Raw genomic sequence first — 21,469 nt, 5'->3', positions numbered from 1 at the left:
TCCTTGTGTTTTTCAAAGTTTTTCCATACCAATCTCTCCCCCTTTGACATCAAATGCCAAAGTTACAACAAAACATCTTACCAAGCCAAGTTCATATACAAAATACCAATCAATTCAATATACCAACTACTCCCCCTGAGAAGTAGCTTCCCATCAAAGACCGGAATAGAAGATTTCTCTGTTAATTCTGTCGGTTGATGACAATCATCAACTTTCTAAGTCTCTACCAGTGGAGGTATGACTCCAAGCTGATCTCTAAGATATTCAAAAGTCTCCTTAGGCAAAGGTTTAGTGAAAATATTTGCAATCTCCTCTTTAGTATTCACATAAACCAGTTTTATCTCCTTTGCTTCAAGCTAGGCCAACCTACCATTCCAAGGGGGAGAAAACTTGGTTCCAAGCTAGGCCAATGTCTTTAAGCTTTCAAAATTCAAAAAGGAACCAAGAAGGCCCCAATTCATTGTCAAAGTAGTTTCAAACTTGGTAGGAGGAAGAGAGGGACATTTCTAGTGGGAGACTGAAATGTTTTCAATTAGAAGCTTATGGAAGACCACAAACAACTCCTTAGTGGATCTTTCCACACAAGGAAAGATCTAGTTATTCTTTTCTTTCCAAATGCACCAACCAAGGTGGGGAGGAACTTGCTTCCAAAGATCTTGGAGAATAGGATGATGAGAAGACCAATACCAATCTTTGACAAGAGAAGGAAGGGTGTAATTCAAGCATCTCCAATGCTTGAACTTTTGGAAGACAAAGCCTCACAAGGTGTGAGAAAAGTTATAGTAGATTAGAATGTGGGGGATGGTTTCCTCTAGCTACTTACAAAGGACACATCTATTAGGGAGACAAAATCCCATTTTGATGGAATTTATATGCATCAAAACTGGAGATAAGGCACATAAGGAACCTAAATAGGAGATGACGATGGGACACACTAAAGTAGGGGTACAAACATGAGGTGTGAATTGGCCCGGTGATAATTTACAATGCTACATTTAGCCCTTAGTTGAATGAGAGTATTAGTCTTTGCAAATACTCTCAGTAAAGAAGATCAAAGATACCAACAATTAGGAGCACAATCACAAGGAGTATACGATATCACTAATCTTGAGGAACCAAGCCATCTTAGGATATTAACTCACTCAAATGCATGCAAGGGAACACAAAATCAGACAAAAAACAAAAATGCAAACAAAGACAATCAAAAGGCAAAAAGGAAAAGTCAAAAGACACACAACACACAAAAGCTAAAAACAAAAAACAAGACCTCAAGTCAACTAGCCGAAGAGACCTCGATATAAAAATGTCTCAACCACTAATATCATTCTTGAAAAATGTCATCTCAAGAACACAAGAGATCACATAAAAGAGAAAGAGCATGCTTCATCCATGTGATGAATACTAAGAGGAGGGGGTGAATTAGTATACCAATAAATACTGAACTCATATACTTTAATAGTCTAGCAGTGAACTGGTATAACAGTTTAACTAACAAACCGATTAACACAAATGCAAACCAAACAACAAGTAAGGAATTCGCCCACAGAAGCACAATCATCATAACACAAGACATTTTGACATGGAAACCCAAATGGGAAAAACCACGGTGAGATGAACCTCACAAGTAACTATCTGCAGAATAGTAACCAGACCAGTTAAGGTCATACAAAGTTCTTTACCAGAATAGATCCTGTTAGGAATCTTAATCTCTATTAGGAGATAAGTCCAATTAAAGACTACCTTGTGAGAGGATTTCAGATCCACAGATGTGAATCACCTTGTTATAGGATTTACAAAGGCTTTTTTGGGCCTACCCGGTTAAGGGTTTCTGACTTGTCAAAGATGTGAGTAATCAACAAGTGAATGATCTAGCAAATAGCATAGTCTACTTGGTTAGATCATAGCTCATTGCTAATACATTTTAGCATTAATTCAGTCCTCAATAAATCCACACTCTGTTATAGTACATAGACTTGATCTTCTCTATTAAGATCGCACATACAAGATCTCATCAACCACCAAAAACCCTAATAGCTATGCACACTAAAACCCTATACATGATGTCCTTAAAAAGGAATCTAATTTCATGTCGGTCTAATAGGATTACATTGCAAGTTCCTAGGTTCAGTGTATCTAGACACATCTGGTAACACAACATAAAATCACCGTCAAAGTGTCGGTGGATGGTAACTCGTCACAAAAATATACCGGTTGGTAACTCATCATAGAGTATTACCGGTTTATACAACTTTACTGATTACCGGTTGGTAACTCAAAGTAATACCGGTTTAATTATTAAACAGATTACCAGTTGACAAAAATGAAGACTGGGAAAATGATAACCATTTCTTTTAGTTCCTTTTCTCCGTTCCGCTTGAGATCCTCGCACAACTTGAGGTTTTCATGCCGCTTGAGATCGGTAAACACTTTCTGCAAAACACCGATAGTCTAAAGACTACAACATAATATTGGTTTGGAACAAATACTGGTTGAGCATAATTCATACATTCAAAAAGTGGTCTCAAAGCAATTGTGTGTCCATCAATGACAATCACAACATAAACATAAAAAGGGCCAACAATCTCCCCCTTGGGCATTGATGGCAACACTTAGGAGAATTTTGACATATAAGTGTTTTATAACAAAAATATGCCATAATTAAAATTACTCCCCCTAAGCATATACACTATCCCTTTTGCAGAAAATACAATGTATACTACTCCCTTACAGATATAAACATGAAAGTATACATAGCATGCATCAAAATTTTAAATACCAAAATACTTCTCCCCCTTTGCCAACAATGACAAAATACAGCTGAATAACCCCTGTTTCTATTAGCTGAATAAATGTTTATGACAATAAAGAGTGAAATTTGTCAAAAACATATTTAAAGTCCTGCATAAATTGCTTCATGGATAAGGACCATGACTCAAGCAATGAGTTAGCAACCTCATTCTCTATTAGCATTTGATAGACCTGTTCTTCCATGGCATCCAAGGTACTCATCTCTTGAGTGACCGTCAGGGCATCTAGATTGAGATAGCATTTCTAAAGTATTTGCAGTCTTGGTAGTAGAACTAGTTGAAGTTCCGGCAAATCCCTGGTCTGGTTGCTAATCTCCAAATCAATTCTTGCAGCCTAAAGTTGAAATAGGTGAATGGTTTGCCCATAAGTGGTAAAGGAATCATATGGCGTCTTGAAGGTGCTTATGAATGTCTACAAATCAGTTTGTAGTTTATCTTTCTGAGCACGCACATCATCACAAAATATATGGGGTTTACATATCTTGCTAAGTAGTAGATTCCCCTCATCCAGAACATCCTTAATGTTCTTTTGTGCCTTCTGCAGATCGAAACGGAGCTCATTTAACTTTTTCACCAAGGCAGTGTCCAAAGCTTTTTGATTCTTCTTTTTGGCATTAGCTTCAGCAACCTCTTCCAGGCTTTGTACCTGGTCCTCCACAACTGTGCATAAGAGTTTCAGTTGGGCCAGAGAGGAATCGGTACTAGGGAGGTTGGTACTGGGTATCAAACTAGTAAGAGTGTCCACCGTAGCTTGGATCACGTCTTGCTCCTTCTTCCTCCTTATCATCTCTAGGCGATCTTGAGCAAGCTTAATTCTTTGCAGTAACTCTGTTTCATTTGCAGATTGGAGGTCAATGGGACTGGTAATCTCAACCAGTTTGGCTTGACTACCGGTTGCCTTTGGGGTCTCCACTTGAGTGCTATGTGTCACTCCCTCCTTCTCTTTAGCCCTTAGCTTGTCCTCTCCTGCAATTCTTTTTCTCCACTTCCTATGTCTTCCTTTTCTCTTCTTCCTTCCTCTCCTCTTCTTTCCACTTCTCTTTAGCTTCATCCTTCTTCTTCTTCTTCTCCTCTTCCTGCTTCTTCTTCTCCTCTTCCTGCTTCTTCTTCTCCTCTTTCTTTCTCTTCTCCTCTTCCTTTTTCTTCTCCTCTTCCTTCTTTTCTTCTTCCTTCCATTTCGCTTCTTCTTTCTTTTCTACTTCCTTCTTCTTCTTCTCTTCCTCTTGTCTATTATTCTCCTCTTCTTTTCTCTTGTCCTCTTCATGTTTCTTCTTTTCTTCTTGTTTTCTCTTTTCCTCTTCCTATTGCTTCTTTTCTTGTGCCTATTTCTTCTTTTCTTCTTCATATTTTTCTTGTCATGCCACTTCTGTTGATGTACCCAAAGTAACATCTTCACCGTTCAAGGCATCAACATCAATGGGTCCCATTTGATCAGTGACTGATACTCCTTCACTGTCATACGCCTCATCCGATTGATTCATTTCTAGTTCTTGCTCAGCTTTCTTGTTGGCTTCTGCCACTTGGTACAACTTTAGAGTGGATTGAGCAAGGGAGTGGGTATTCTGGGACTTTTCCTTCTAGCAACAAGAGTCTCCTTCTTCTCATGAAGAAGAGGCCCTTATATCTTTCCACCACTTCATAAAGTTCTAATTTAGGTACATTAGGAAAGTATTGTGCAAATACTTCCTCTCTTATTTCCTGTTCCTTCTCTATGACAATGCACCACTTGTTATCTAAAGAATTATATAAAGAATTAGGTGTCTCAGTTTTAATTTTTGATGGCCACTGGTCATTAATACATAAATAATTAATGACTTCCTGTTCAACTTCTTCCAATTCATCATCATTAAAATCATCAAAGCACTCTTTCAAATCACCAAGCACTTTTCTTCTAATATTCTTAATAGTTCTTTGACAATGTGTCAAAGGTTTGTAGGAGGAAATATCAATATTTACTAGTGCAGATGTTGCTGGTTCATTCTTTGTCTTTTTCCTTATTTTCCTAGTCTTCTTAGGCTGTTCTTCAGACATAGTGTCCTCTGAGTCTGGTGTGTTGTCTTTTTTCTTTTGCTTTCTCTCAAAGACTTTGGTAGGTGCAGCTTCTGGTTTCTTCTTTGTTGGTGACCGCTTGGTCACTTTGGGACTTGTTGCAGTAACCGGTGTCGATACTGAAGGCACTGCCTTTCCCTTCTTTACTGAAGATTCTTCAACTGGTGTAACCCTTTCCAAATAGGTGTCGGTTCTCTTTTCCTTTGGATCAAGGGGTGAGGCGAGTAGGGTAGAGGCATACCCATCTAGCATGTCATACATTACCTCATATCCCATGGGTTCCACTTCTTCTTATCTAGGCTCAACTGCCTCCATTATGCACTCATCAACTTTGATGGTGAAGCAGATGTCATCTTCATATTTCTTGACAATATCACCTGATATTCTCACTCTTTGGCTCATTTTGTGTCTGAACTCATCAAAGTATTTGTTCAGAACTTTCGGATAACCAGTTCTAACCGCTTGAAGGCTTTCCTTGATTTGCTTTGTAACCAGTTGGTCGAAAGACCACTGAATATCTCTGACTCCTGGGAAGTAACCTTGGAAGTAGAAGAACAACCCAACCAATAGTTGTCCAAACTTAAATCTCAAGGCATTGTCCTATTTAATCAACTTCAAGTTTACTAGTAGTTGCCTTTGCATACAGGTGCGTAAATCAAATGATGCATATTCTTTGATCATCCTGTAAGCAGCATTTACCACTGCAACAGAGACAAAGTTGATCCTGCTAGCATAAAATGTCCGATAACCTATTACCATGTAGGCATATTTGACCAGATCATCCTTGATGGGATTGATGGTCATTCCCCGTTGGTCTCTCATAGAACCGGTGAGCTTGGTCATTTCTGTCTTGCTGATCTTCCTTAGGGCTGGCACTTCACCAACATTATAGAAACCGGTGATGACATGAATTTCTTCCAGTGTGATGTCATGCGTCTGCTCTAAGTACATTTTATCACCATGCACTCTGCTCAGAATGATGCAGATATGATCATCTGAAAACTCTTCAAGGAAATAGACCACATTGTGAAGCTTCTTCTTTTCCAAGACGTTGAATTCCAGTTTGATCTTCTTGTCCTTTCTACAGAATAAGCTTAACTGAGAATGGATCATCAAAGATCCTAGGTCTTCAATTTTACAATAAATATAGTCTAAAATATCTTCCTCCACTATAACATCAACGGGTATTTGAGATAGGGCATTATATTTTTCTTTCCATTGGATGAAGTCTACTAAATCAATGGGTGCACTGGAACTAGAGTTTGATGCAGAAGCCATGATAAATAGAGAAATTTGAAAAATACCTTCGTAAATCAAAATTTAGGGCTTGCAAATTACACTTTGCCACACACTCCTTCAGTTGCTAAAATACTGATTGTGTTCTACACTTGACCGATTGATATTAGCTTCTGATTCTTCTTCAAGGTTTTGAAAATTCTTTGAATTGCAATCCAAATCACTTTTCGTCGCTCAGCACTTAAAAACTTCTTCGCTCGAGAACTAATAAGTGAAAAATGACTTGAAAAATCCTTTTAAACAAGTTCTTCACCTACCATAATAAATTCTCCACTATTAGGGCATAAACCCTAATTTGCCTTTTACCATTTCTGATCTTCTACCAGTTGACAAGTATCACATACCAGTTAAGGTCTTTTACCAATGTAAACTGAGGGTCTGAAACATTTCACCGTTTGCTCCCCCTAAGCTTTTCTGATGCTTAGTTTGTCGGTTCAGTGACTTCCACACTAGGTGCAGAAACCGGTTCTTCTTGAGACACTTCTTCTGGCTTCTTCTTCCAGGTTTTCTTCATATCCACTTTAACAGTTTCAGCATCAATCTTTCCTTCTGGAGTGACCGGTATATCATTCGATATGTTCTTTCTCATTCTGCAAAATCTTGTTGTATGACCCAGTTTGTTGCAATGATAGCAAATCATTGTAGGTGCTCTCCAAGGTCCATTGTTCATGTTTCCATTCTTCCTTTTGCATATTGCAGCAGTGTGACCACTACCATGATAGATCAAACAGGTTTCTCTCCATACGGTTGCCGCTTGATAGCCACTACTTCCTAACTGATGATTATAGGTATTAAACTGGTTTGGGTTCTAGTTCCTAGAGGGTTCAGAAAAAACTCCTAGACTCCTTTGAGGATATCTTCTAATGTTGTGCATGACAGACCTGCATTCAAATGCTCTATGCCCAAACTTGTTGCATGCATAACAATTACCATTGAATCTATTGGGTCTAGGCTTATCATTTAGAAAATAAGGAAAATTATTGTAAGCCTTACTTCTACATACATTAGCAGTGTGTCCTTCCTCGAGACAATTAAAGAAAACAGGTTTGCACTTTTGCTTACCTTTATCCTTTCGTGCCGGTTGCTTCTTTGATGCTCCATCTTTTGTTCCAGAGGTCTCACCTTCCTCATACTCAGAGAAACCAAGTCCATTAGTATTCTTTACCGGTTTAGCTGATTCAAGCTTTTTCTCTAGCTTAACAAAGCTCTTATTGAATTTGGCAAGTATTTCCTTTGACTCAGTAAGTTCTTTGGCAATAGCAGCATTAAATTCCTTCAAGGTTGCATTCTCAGAAATAGCCATGTTTATTTCACCTTGCATTTCCTCTTTTTCTACTTTTCTCTCTTGGAGATGAGCGGTAAGTGCACTGATCTCTTGCTTCAGCTTGGAGATCTCATGATCTTTGTCTTTTACCAGATCTTCAGCTTTCCTCCGGTTCTCAAGCTCTTGACACATTCTAATAGTCAGTCCTTCAAGTTCCCTTCTTAGGTTGGCATTGGACTCATTCAATTTTTCAACTTCTTGAAGTAGGGCTTCCATGTCTGCTTCATCAGAAGAACTATTTTCAGTTAGCTCCATCAGTTTTTCAGCATGCTCTCTTCTTTTTTCTTGAGAGGCCTTATATTTGACTTTAAGTTCATCATAGGCTTGCTCAGTCTGAGTGAGCCGATGAGTAAGTTCCCTCACAGTGTATTCCCCAATATCTCTTTTAGACTTATAGAAAGGTTGGCTCTGATACCAATTGATGAATACTAAGAGGGGGGGGGTGAATTAGTATACCAATAAATACTAAACTCAAACACTTTAACAGTCTAGTAGTGAGCCGGTATAACAATTTAACTAACAAACTGGTTAACACAAATGCAAACCAAACAGCAAGTAAGGCATTCACCCATAGAAGAACAATCACCATAACACAAGATATTTTGACATGGAAACCCAAATGGGAAAAAACCATGGTGAGATGAAACTCACAAGTAACTATCTGCAGAATAGTAACTAGACCGGTTAAGGTCATACAATGTTCTTTACCAGAATAGATCCTGTTAGGAATCTCAATCTCTATTAGGAGGTAAGTCTTATTAAAGACTACCTTGTGAGAGGATTTCAGATCCACAGATGTGAATCACCTTGTTAGAGGATTTACAAAGGCTTTTTTGGGCCTACCCAGTTAAGGGTTTCTGACTTGTCAAAGATGTGAGTAATCAATAAGTGAATGATCTAGCAAATAGCACAGTTTTCTTGGTTAGATCCATGATAGCTCATTGCTAATGCATTTTAGGATTACTTCAGTCTTTAGTAAATCCACACTCTATTATAGCACACCGACTTGATCTTCTATATTAAGATCACACATACAAGAACTCATCAACCACCAAAAACCCTAACAACTACGCACACTAAAACCCTAGACTTTATGTCCTTAAAAAGGAATCTGATTTCATGTCGGTCCAATAGGATTACATTGCAAGTTCCTAGGTTCAGTGTATCTAGACACATTTGGTAACACGGAACAAAATCAACGTCAAAGTGTCAATGGATGGTAACTCATCACAAAAATATACCGGTTGGTAACTCAGAATAATACCGATTTAATTATTAAATAGATTACCGGTTGACAAAAATGAAGATTGGGAAAATGATAACTGCCACTTTTAGTTCCTTTTCTCCATTCCGCTTGAGATCCTCGAACCACTTGAGGTTTTCATGCCGCTTGAGATCAGTAAACACTTTCTGCAAAACATCGATAGTCTAAATACTACAACATAATACCGATTTGGAATAAATACCAGTTGAGCATAATTCATACATTCAAAAAGTGATCTCAAAGCAAGTGTGTGTCCATCAATGACAATCATAACATAAACATAAAAAATGCCAACACCATGAACTACAAATAGAAAAGCTATGAGGTCATGAGAAGAAAAGAGAGAAAGCATGGATACACATTCTAGGTGTGTTTTTCTAGGTGATCCATGAGAAGAAGAGAGAGATAAAACTTGGATACACATTCTAGATGTGTCTTTCTAGGTGATCCATGCTGGGCAGGAGAGTAGGAATAGTCTAGCTATGTTTTGCCAGTTCCACTCACCCATGTGCATGTGTGGAAGTGATGTCTAGTTTAAGGTGTTAAGAATCTCGTATAAGAGTGTTTTCTTTGGTTTCAATCATGAAACAACCTGTGTAATGTATGAAATGAAAAATGCCAAGGGGCATGTCTAGTTTTGAGAATATCTCATATAAGAGTTTGTTTTCTCTGGTTTCAAGAATGTGTAACCTCGTTTAATACACATATATATATTTGGTTTTGAGGAAATCCCATGCAAGAGTTTGTTTTCTCTAGTTTCAGGAATGTGCACCCCGTCTAAGACATATATCAATGTTGTGTCTAGTTTTGGGCATAAATCATCTTGTTTAAGAGTTTGTTTTCTCTGGTTTTGAGAATGAACACCCTATTTAATACATTATAAAAATATATTACAATATATTACAAAGAGGGTGATATGTATGCCACCCCCTTAAGATGTGAACATATCCCTATGTTGATGTCTTAAGGAAGCTAGAAACAAGGATATCCACCTTCAACACCATGGAGATATCCTTTAGGCATAAATGTTCATAAATCCAAGCTAAAGAGGCAATACTCTTACAAGTAAGGATAAGATATATGAAAAAGAGATATGTTGCAACAAGTGTAAAGAGGATCCTTGTAGGAGAGATCTTTGCTCAAAAGACATCTACCTCTAAGAGGAGTTATTGAACAAACATAGCATCTTCTACCAAAAGAAGGGAAGGAGAGCAAGAATGCCTACCTTCCTCCTATTTCTAGGTGAAAGGGATTCTTGATTAAGGATGACACACTTTGACCCACAGTGAAGGGTTTGTTTATAATAGATATAAATTTCCAAGTGAAGAAGAGGTTGTAGTCAAGGATACACACCTCTTGCATAAGAGAAAATCCTTGAGAAAACAACTCACACAAAGAATTACATCAAATCATAAGAAAACATCACTCAACAAAGGAAAAGTGGATCCTTAGAAATGATAGGAAAGATCAATGCCCCCCAAGAATAGGGACAATGAGAAGAATTACACAACCTCTAAGGAGAGATTATACATAATAAAATGCACAATACTCATATGAAGAAATATTCAATGCAATAAAAGACAAATTAAGATATGTAAAATGCAACTCTAAAGAAGAGGTAATCTTCAAAGAGAGAAGGAAAGAATAAGATGAAGAATCACAAACTCCCCCAAGGAGAGATCAATCATAAGAAACATACCATTCCAAGTAAGAAAGGACATCAAAGTTTGAAAAATGCAACCCCTAAAGGGAATAGTGAAATCCTTAGTTAGAGAAAAAAGGAATAAGATAAGAGATAAGAATGAATTATGTTTCTGCCCCAAGATGATTGATATTAAAAAAGCATCACCTCTTATGACAAATAGCCCCTAGTTAAGTTAACTACTAATGCCATAGGGTGAGGAGCAACATGAAGGGTGAATGGAGTGCTAAGGAACTACCTCTTCACCAAGGAAGAGAGCGAGATCAGTTGTAAGTGTTGTTGGAACCTACAAAATAACAAGTATCCCAAATAACCATGATATCCCAAATTATTTTTCCACTGTTGTCAACACAAATAAATCATATAATCTAAGTTGTAAAAGATGATTTCCCTATTTGACATAATTCATTGTGTTTTCTAGCCTAAAAAAAAACTTAAAAACCTTGATAACAAGTCATAAGTCATATTACACTTTTTTCTGAAAGCCTATAAAAGTCCCACCTCTTGCATGGTTACCCTAGGGTACCTATATATCTAGTCCATCACTTTGATTGAGCCACCATAAAGAAAAATTCTCAGTTATCTCCATATCACGAGATCATTTCTCTATTGCATTAAGCACTCAACGAAATAGGGACAAAGGAAACTCAGACTATATAGTTATCACTATTTAACATAATCAAAGTGAGCACTCAGCAAGATAATGAAAAGGGACATGGAGCATATTGGATATCACTATTTTGCCAAAACCAAATCTCATTAAATTAACTATCTCGCAAAACAATGAAGAAAAGAAATGAGGCTTATGTGGATTTCCCTATTTCACGGGACTCATATCCCATCATATTAAACAATCCATGAAACAATGATAAAGATTGAATAGTGTGTTGTGGCATCACCATTTTGTAGGTCCCACAACCTATCATATTTGGAAAGTTACAAAATGGTGACAAGGAAGACAAGCCTATAAAGTGTTGTCACCATTTTGCCAAAAAATGACACTAAGGATTCTAGAAGGGCACTATTTAGCGATAGCTTAATATGATATTTCTATGTCACAAGGAGGACATGAAGAATGAAAAATTAATGTTGCGATACGGCGATGATGGTTAAAAGTGGTTTTTGCATATCACGGGAGGCCAAGATAAAAGAAAAAGGGGTGTAATGATATAGCGATAAATATCGTCGCTATTTCACAACGATAAAGCTAGATTAATAAAACATGTTTGCAATACAACGAAAAGGATTGCTGAGGAAAATTGATGTGTGACATTAAAATTATTTTGGAAATGGTGGTGGAGCTGTTAATGACACACACAAATTTAATATAGAAAATAACTCAAGGGTCACCATTAATAGCCATTTTCTAGCTCATTTTCTTCATTCCAAGCTAGAGAATTATGCAAGTTGGGCTCTACGACAAAAGGAGTGAGTAGGAATTGTGTGAGATAATTACAAGTAAGTACCCTATGCTTCCTCAAGATGCCATATTTGCAGAAGTATTTGAATTTTTTAGTATTGAACATAGAGCCAAAATGCCTACGATGAAAGCAGAAACTAGGGAAGGGGAGATCTCTCAAAGGGAAGAGGGTTTAGAAAAGAAACCTAGGGTAATAAACCCAGTTAAAAGGCATCTAAAAAAATTATTGTTAGATGCATTGCCCAAATTGACAGACATGAGAGCCAAAAACATGTTTAAAGATAAGATGGAGAGTTGTAGAGGTGCTATAATTCTAATTTCTATAAGGGACTTGTTTTGGTATTTTTACAAAAATAAAGATGGAAATATTATTGTGTCAAATCCATGGATCTACCACATTGAAAAAATAGTTGTGCCAAACATTCTTGTGGATCTTGAGTTAATTAAACTATTGGCAGATAACTACTGCCCTGTTACTAGAATTGTTAGAATGCCAAGTGGGAACCCTCTGCCGGCAGTTACAAAATCTTCTATTATTGATTGTTTTATGCTCAACAAATAAGCCCTCACCAAAGTCGACCTTGAGAAATTTGGGATAGAATATAATAGGATATAGAAGACATTTAGGAAGGATGAGCTTCCATTTAATAGGAGAAGGGGCATTAAAAAAAAGCCTTTGATGATAACAAGTAGTGAGCCTTTCCCTGTTGATGATTTTCTTGTGTATTTCTACAGAACCTACTAATTTGTTTTATGTCAGATACTGGGAGAAGATGCCAAGGCCCAGATGCCAATACCACTGATGTACATGGAATTGAGAATACAAAATTCTGAGGTGAACCTAAAATTTGATTTTGCATCTAAAATTGAGAAGAAGATACATGAGTAGCTGGTGGCTTGGAAAGAGAAGAAAAGTAGTGACTTCCGTCATTACTCTTTGTTGTGTTATCTGATCCTGTTCCAAACTAAGAAATATTTCACTCAAAGATTAAAATTGGGATTAGTGGATGAGAATGGGAATAGGTTACCAGTATAGCTCTGGTGTTACCTATGGGACAGGATATGTAAAGATGTTGACTACAAGGTTTTCCATGACTCCTTTGTTATTACTATACTTGGTTCTTTTAATCATCTAGCTAAAAGATTATCACCTGACATAAGGAGGGTATTGAGGTCATTATCCCATGACCCTGAAAAGGGCCACACTCATAATTTGGCTAATTAGTTCTACATGGGTGAAAATACCATCATCAGGGTATATGGATGCCCTTGAACTCCTCATTTTCTTTCCATGTTTGTATCAGATAGACTTGCCTTTTTGGAGTTAATATGGCAAATTTTATGGTTGGAAAAGGAGTTGATAGAAAGGAGGAAGGGTACATTCTTGCCTCATCATGTTACATTTGCAAGATTTTCCATTGGATCCAATATTTTGGAAAAATTATAAAATTATAACAAAATTTATTATTTATTAAAATATGGCAAGGAAAGGATGTGTGATCCTAAGAATCACATTGTTTCTCTTGTTAAATTAGTTTCACATGAAGTGTTAATAGAAGAGGACCTAATTAGATAATGTACATCTCTTGGGGAGATTATGTAGACAAGAAAGAAATGACAGGTCATAATGAGGATAGAAGTAGAGAGAAGGAAAAAAGACCCTACTTTCCTTGGATTTTATGCTGAAGAAACAGATGAATTGAAAACAATTAAATTATGTTTGAATAATTTTGAAATAATATATGGTAAATCAACAGGCAGTAGATCTCCACCAAAATAGGTCATTGTTCCACCAAATAAATCCCAAGGGGTCGTCATAAATGATGTGTCAGATGATGAGTCTATAGAGGAGGTTTATCCTATCTCCCCTCCTACCAAGAAACAAAAGATAAATGATCTAGACCCCTAGTACCTTATGATGAATCAGAAGGGGAGGGTGACACAGATGAAGCACCTAGTACATCAAGGGATTTGAGAGGAGATGAAGCAACATAGAAATCAGAGGTTGACCCACCATAGTATGAGGAAGACATACATGGCCTTGAAGAATAAGTAACAAAAGGATATGAGCCTATTTACACTCTGTAATGCCCTGCCAGGGAACCCTGAAGGGATAAAGCTAAAACACACTAAAGGAGTGAAAATATATTTTTTTAAAAATAAGACACAACATTAAGATACATTGAGTTATCTAAAGCTTCAATAAAACAACAAAAGACTAAACAAACCTAAGGAGTTTCCCAACGTGATTACATAACTTAACACCTAACTCAACTCACGACATTTGATCCAATTAAGCAGGTTATATTAATTACATGTTATTACCTCAAACATGGATATAATTTGTTTGGTAAATTTAAATAATAGATAATAAGATGTGTTCATCCATTAAGGTTGAAGATGAGGCTAACATGAGGATATTTACCCATTAATGTTTAAAACATAAATAACATGTGAATTGATTCATTAAGGCTACAATATAGATATCTAGATGAGTTCATCCAATTTAGTTAAAATATAGCTAATATGATGAGGTTCATTTATTAAGGTTAAAATGTAAGTAACCTAATGAGTTCATCCATTATAGTTAAAATATAGCTAATAAGATGAAGTTCATTTATTAAGGTTAAGATGTAAATAACATATTGAAGTTCATCTATTAGGGTTAAAATATAAATAACTCAATGAAGTTCATCCATTAGAGTTCAATTAGGTAACATGATGAGATCTTCCATTACAGTTAAAATATAGCTAATATCATGAAATTCATTTATTAAGATTAACATGTAAATAACTAAATGAGTTCATCCATTTTAGTTAAAATTTAACTATTATGATGCAGATCATTCATCAAGGTTTAAAATGTAAGTAACCAAATGAAGTACATCCATTAGAATTACAATTTAGGTAATATGACGAGTTCATCCAATAATTGTTATCCATTCATTACGTTCAGTTTTACATTAAACACATGCCATACATCTTGTTCCAAAATGCACTAAAATTTTATCATGACTAATGAGGGCTTTTCATGCATACTTATTTTCATTAGCCTTAATAGAACACATTCCTTCATAATCCAATTTATTGTATTTAAGAGATGACTGCATACATGCATTATGATAAATCTCATCCAATCCACTTATACATTCTATCAAAGTGCCATCCACACATGCTAGCACTAACCATGAAACATAAGAACAAAAGCATCACATAACACCAAAATGATCTCGGAGTTCACCCATAGAGGGCTACATCTCCGACTCTGCTCAACTGCAAGACCCCTCTAATAATTAAATAAGTTAAAGGTACATAAGGTTCACGTTATTTACAATCCTGCCATTTAGGCAAACATAAACTTCGGTCAATAAATACATAATGATCCCTACATAGAAACGGATCCAATTGAACATATTAAAAGCAAATACAAAGGTCCCTTGTTTGAAGGTACTCTAACTAGGGACCTGACCAACTATGGCCAACCACAAATCAACCAGACGACAGGGTCCAAACAAACATATCAAGTCTTGCCATTACTTTAAACAAAAGCGAATACATAAATTAAACTTGCATAGGCATTAACCAGTAGAGGCAATCTTTTTTTTTTTTCCCTACTGGTTTAAACAATGGTTGATCAAGTTTTCTAAATGATCTAAGTTTTCAAAATACATTAACAGAAAAATCACCATTACAAGGTGAATGCAATACCACAATTGCAATAATGCTATTTGTCTATTACACAATACAGAGGAAGCATATAACTACCCCTTTATTTTAGTAAATGAAGATATTATTAACCTACCAATTTTCCAATCGATGCATTATTAAATTTCCAATAATTCTAATAGCATATCATTTAAGTTCTCAAAATATTCAATGATAAATAATTCATTTTCCAAATACTCCTATACTTTAGTATTTCATTTCTAAAACTCCCAGATGTCCTATATCATTCAAATCGAAAACAATCCATATTCCTGAATAATATTTTATTTAAAAATTACCAAATAATAAAAATATTTTATTTCAAAGATCTTCCAATTTAAACAATATTTAATCTTTTTCCAAAAGATACTTCCCTATTAAAAACAAATTCCAAAATTAAATATTAATTATAATATATTTATTATTCCATGATTAATAAAATATAATTAATTTAATAATTAATAATGCACAAACTTCCAATTTAGTATTATTTAATATATATATATATATATTAATTTTTCATTAATATAATGTATATTAATAATATCTATTAACTGAATTAAAATTATATAAAATAGACTTTAATAAAAATATATTAAAAAAAAACTTCTTTTAACCACACCATAATTCCCGATGATATATTTCATTTTATAAATATTTTAAAAAATAAAATAAAATAAAATAGAAAAAAAATAGGTTAGCAAACCCTAAGCCTGCGGGTCCCACCTCCAATCCACGGGAGTGGGAAGGACCAACCCGCAGGTCCGTACAGCCACAGGTGGATGCAGGCTCCTAGGAACCACACTGTGGTCGCAGGCTGCAGACCACAATGTGGTCATAGGAAAGACTACGAACCAATAGGGAAGAGGGGGGGGAAGGTGGCGCGAGTTGAGCCTCGGCTCCTCCACCCGCCAAACCCTAACACCTAATTAGTTTTCGATATTGATATTTTTCAATACATTTAATAATGGCAGGCCAAAATAATAAATGGGAAAACTAGTTTGACATAATATTTACAGTCCAAAACAAGGACTTCAAACAGTTTTCTAGAATGTTCAAGAAACAACAACAAATCTTGAGCATAAAGAAGCTCCTTACACATACAATGATTCAAAAAATCAGTCAATCATCAACTAATTTCTACTAAGAACCTTAATCTTGAGGGCACTCAAATAAAATTGCATGAAGAACATCCAAACCCAATTTTTTGATTTAATAACGAAATAAAAAGGTAAACAAGAATTCCTACCTCTTTAAGCATTCCTGGCAAGATTTTTTGAAGAAGAGCCCAGCCTGCAGCTGTAGAAATCCTTCCTTCCCAAACTCCCCAATTTTCTCCATCCAAAAATATTTTTCACCAAAAAAAATCAACAACCCTAAAAATATTTTCCAACCTAGGTTAAATGGAATAAAATTTGACCTAATCTCCTAATTTCGAATTTAAACACTTTTTAAATAAAAGAAATGAAAAATCATTCTTTTCAACTATTCAAATAATCTAACTTGCTTTTCTAATTAAAATTAAAATGCTTCTCTCTCATTTAATTTTAATTTTCTCAATATTAACAAAGCTAACATTTATATTTCGCAATATTGATGAGGGTAAAATATTTTAATTAAATTAAATTCCCAAAATCAATCTTTCACACTATATCAAATATATATATAAATTAAACTTGCTTTTCTAATAAAAATTGATTTTCTTAAATAATTAAAATTAACCTTTCTATTCCAAAAAGCAAAAAGGGATTAAATTTTTTTTATTTCGAATAACTTTAAATCTTCCCTTTTTAAAATGCATAAACTAAATAAATTTATGATTTTAAATTAACCATTAAATTAAACTTGCTATAACATAAATAGAGCGATATTTTTAATTAATGATTAATCACATAAAAGAAACTTATTTATTTTAAATTCCTCAATTACTAATGTGTAAATGAACACATTAATCGAATTAAATACTTAGGACAAAATACTCATTTTTTTTTACCACACGCAAGGCATGCAAACCAAGAAAGCCAACCAAATACATGACCCACAAATCCAAACGAAAAGGGAAACTGACAGACCACAGGTGACGCTCACTTGAGCATGACTAGGGTAAAATGAGGGTTTTACGACCACCTAACCCAAATTCTAAGGGCGAAAGAGGTATAATCAACCCTGCGAATCCAGGTGAAGATGAACCTCACACCATGGTGGTACTATACCTATAATCTCCTGCAATTAAGAGTCACACAAGCATACATACATATATATATAATGAAGGTGTTAGCTCGAGATCAATAACAAGAGTCAGGGAACAATTTAAACTTACGTAAGAATCGATGTGAAATCACATTAACAGGTATGCACAGTAATCATAATACTTGACTACAACATTACATCATGGTAAATCAACCATTCAAGAATGCCACATAAAAATTCAACCAAGGTCGAATTGGTTTTACAAAGCTGACTAGGTTAGGGGAACTACATTCTCCCCCCTAGGCTCTGACTTACTCCCATAAGTCGTAAGGCTAAGAGAAACTCATGCAACATGTATTAGCCCTAAAACTCAATTAACAATTATCAATTTGCACATATGAATCTTTTCAGAACCATTTGAAATATTATTGCTAAATCCTCTACGAATGTCATTATCCATTGGCAAGCTACATCTAAAACCATACACCTCTTAAAATATTCTAAGGATTATCCACAATCATAGCAGAAAAACAAGAATTCTCTTCCTTTCATTACACCAGATTAAAGCATTAAAAGAGGTAAACAACAATTACCATACTCAATCTACCAAGCAGGACAAGAAAACATGCCATCATGATCAATTTCTTTTACCAATTCATCTTTTTACAAAATTGTATTGCATAGAACTAGCTTCAAATATCAATTTCTACAACCAAGTTAACTTTTGATAAATAAGAGCAACGTAAATAACTCAATTGTTTACACTTTCCAAGCATAAATGAACCTTTCCAATGACTATGTCCCATAACATAGTGACAAGTTAACACCATTTAATCCATGATTACACATAATAACCATCCACATAACTGGAATACACAACACAAAAGGCCACATGTGAGCATGACTAATGCTTGGTCAAAGATAACATGCATGATCAACATCTCTATGCTTGATCTTTGAATAAATAACATGATCATAAATATCCAACATCTCACTCAAGGGCTTGATGGTGCTAGGGCACACCATAGCGGTGCTACCTTCCATGCAAGACCCTCGTGAACATCCCTTGTTGTGCATGGTGTTTAGCCTCCAAGAGATAGTCACCAATCATAGGTAGGTAGTGGATACTAGCTCTCTCACAACCTCACATACCCCCATCCTCAAGGTTCCCTACATCTACTTCCTCGTATACACTCAATCAAGACCGTCTCCTATGTTCTTGGAGAGGAATTCACATTTCAACACAAGACCAGCATATGAAAACAACAAGGATAAACCCATTTAGCCACCAAAGTATAGAAGAACAAAGATAATAATCATCAATTCCAGCAGTAAGGCAAGAAAATAATTCTGGAATTGCAACATCAAATCAAGTAAGCAAAAGATCGCAAGATCGTGGCTAAACCTTCAAGGTCAAAATAAAATGAATTGCTGGCCCACAAGGAAATAAATAAATAAAAATAAAGAATTATCATAAGAGCACATAACATCACTATGTGACTAGCATCTAGCCACCAACGAGGAAGGAAGGAACAATCATCTAGCTATCACAGTAGCTTTCATGTGGTGTGGCCTAGTCACACGTCGTCATGTGGCATGGCTCTACCCTAAACCTGTCGGTAGGCTGCATGGAAATGTCTACTACATCCCGCATCATGTCTCAGTATGGCATGGCAATAATCCAAGTGGAAAAGGCACACAATGGATGTATCCCACATGGCAGTGTACCTCACGGAAAAGGGCACACGCAGGTCACACCCCGCATAGCGACGTACCTCTCAGGATACTCGTCGTAAGCTAGAGGTATACATGGCTAAGGTCCACCCACAAGTCTACCAATGCTAGTCAATTGGCAACTCATGTGAAAAATAACATACCTTTCATGAAGACAAGGCAAAAGATCCTCCAATAAAACCCATCATTCTGCTCAAGAACTGACATCAATATGCTCAAATAAAGGATAGGAATAGGCTGGCACACATGAACCTTATGAATCAGTTCATCATAAGGGAAAGTATTAATTACACCTATAATACAGTTTCATTATATAACTATATTTTTCCTCGAAATAGAGAAGCTAAAGTTGCTTCGCATCGACATTACTTGTACGCCATTCCATACTATTCAAGGAATGGTGACTTCTAATACTACCCCTTCACATATTGACTTATCAACAACCCATGGGTTGGCACTCAGTAAGGAAAAAATTAAGCAACATCACATAAATAGTATGGTTTCCCATACTCATAAGTAAACATATCCTCCATGGTTGATTACTTCACCATCCCATGGGTACTCATAGCAAGCACGACATTCTTACAGTACACAAGGAATAGCACCATTACTGGTTTAGTCACATTTATGGGGGGTACTTTTCAATATGCTATCATCTGCTCAAGAAAGGTTTTACTTATGCTTTCCACATGAATCACTGAATAAAGTTTACTCTAGGTACAAGTACTTGAATTCTTAACAATTCAAAATTACATAAGGAAATAACATCATTCCTATATCTTTCTCAAATTTCACTAAGCATTCGAATTCACATTAATAGCTATGCAAATTTCTTTCTGAAGCTTAAGACTTTCATCTTTCCATAAACACCCCAAAAGCAAACATACAATTTCATATGCGTTATAAAAATTCTTTTTAAATCAATGCATTCTTAGTAGCATTTCTATAAATCTTACGATTTAGGCAAAGAGAAGGGAAGGAGATTTTGAAAATCAAACTATTTCCGACAAAGACACAAGATCTACAAGATTACACTACAAGCTAAAATTTATCACTATGTCTATCATTCTAATTGCATGGTTTTCATTTTGCTACCATCTTAGGAGGATGCCAAACAACCTAACATGACATTTCCAATTATTATGGTTGCACAAAATGTTCTAGTTTTTCCAAACAACAGATATCAAAATAGGTAATCTTATTGATAATGCAAGACCTCTTGAGAACACTCACTATTCTTAGTTCAAACAAAACATATAAAAAATCTGCAACCTATCATTGAAAATTCAAGGTATGGTAAGAAGATAAGCGAGGAGCTATCAACTAAATAATACACATTTATGCATACGCATCAAACAAGCTTTTCATTCATACTTTCTAAACATAATAAGGAAACTACATATATACAAAAGCAAGTTCAATGGAGCATTTCTAAAATAGATCCTCAATCAAACCGGTTTAAAGAAGCACATAAAATAATCTTTCATGGAACACATTAATACACTCTTGAAGCTACTATAACATGTTCTCTTTTTAGGTACTTCTTTTACAAACAAAGCAGTTTCACATAATTCAACAATTCACATATTAATGCACATTACTTAAGATAGAATTTAATTATGTTACTCCTACGAGACACATGGAGAATTCTTTAATGTAAACATACAATTTTCTCCCAATAACCAATATGAACTTTCAAACCAAAGCCCTTTATAATCTAAATACACATAAGCGTTATAAGGCTCACACAAGGGCTCAAGAAGTCACAACCTTCTCTCACAAAAGAAAATTCAAATAAGAGATAGTTACACATATCAAAACATTTTAACTTCTGGAGAGAGAGAGGAGGAAGGGTGATAATCATTCAATTCTTTAAAATAGGAAGCATTCAATATCTACCACACTAATCCTTCAAGCGAATGACACTAAGCTAGATCATAATCATAAACAAGCACATTTCATACTTTTAGATTCAAGA

This window comes from Cryptomeria japonica, chromosome 3, assembly GCF_030272615.1.
Source record: "Cryptomeria japonica chromosome 3, Sugi_1.0, whole genome shotgun sequence".
Lineage (NCBI taxonomy): Eukaryota > Viridiplantae > Streptophyta > Pinopsida > Cupressales > Cupressaceae > Cryptomeria > Cryptomeria japonica.
This window is presented reverse-complemented; position numbering follows the sequence as displayed.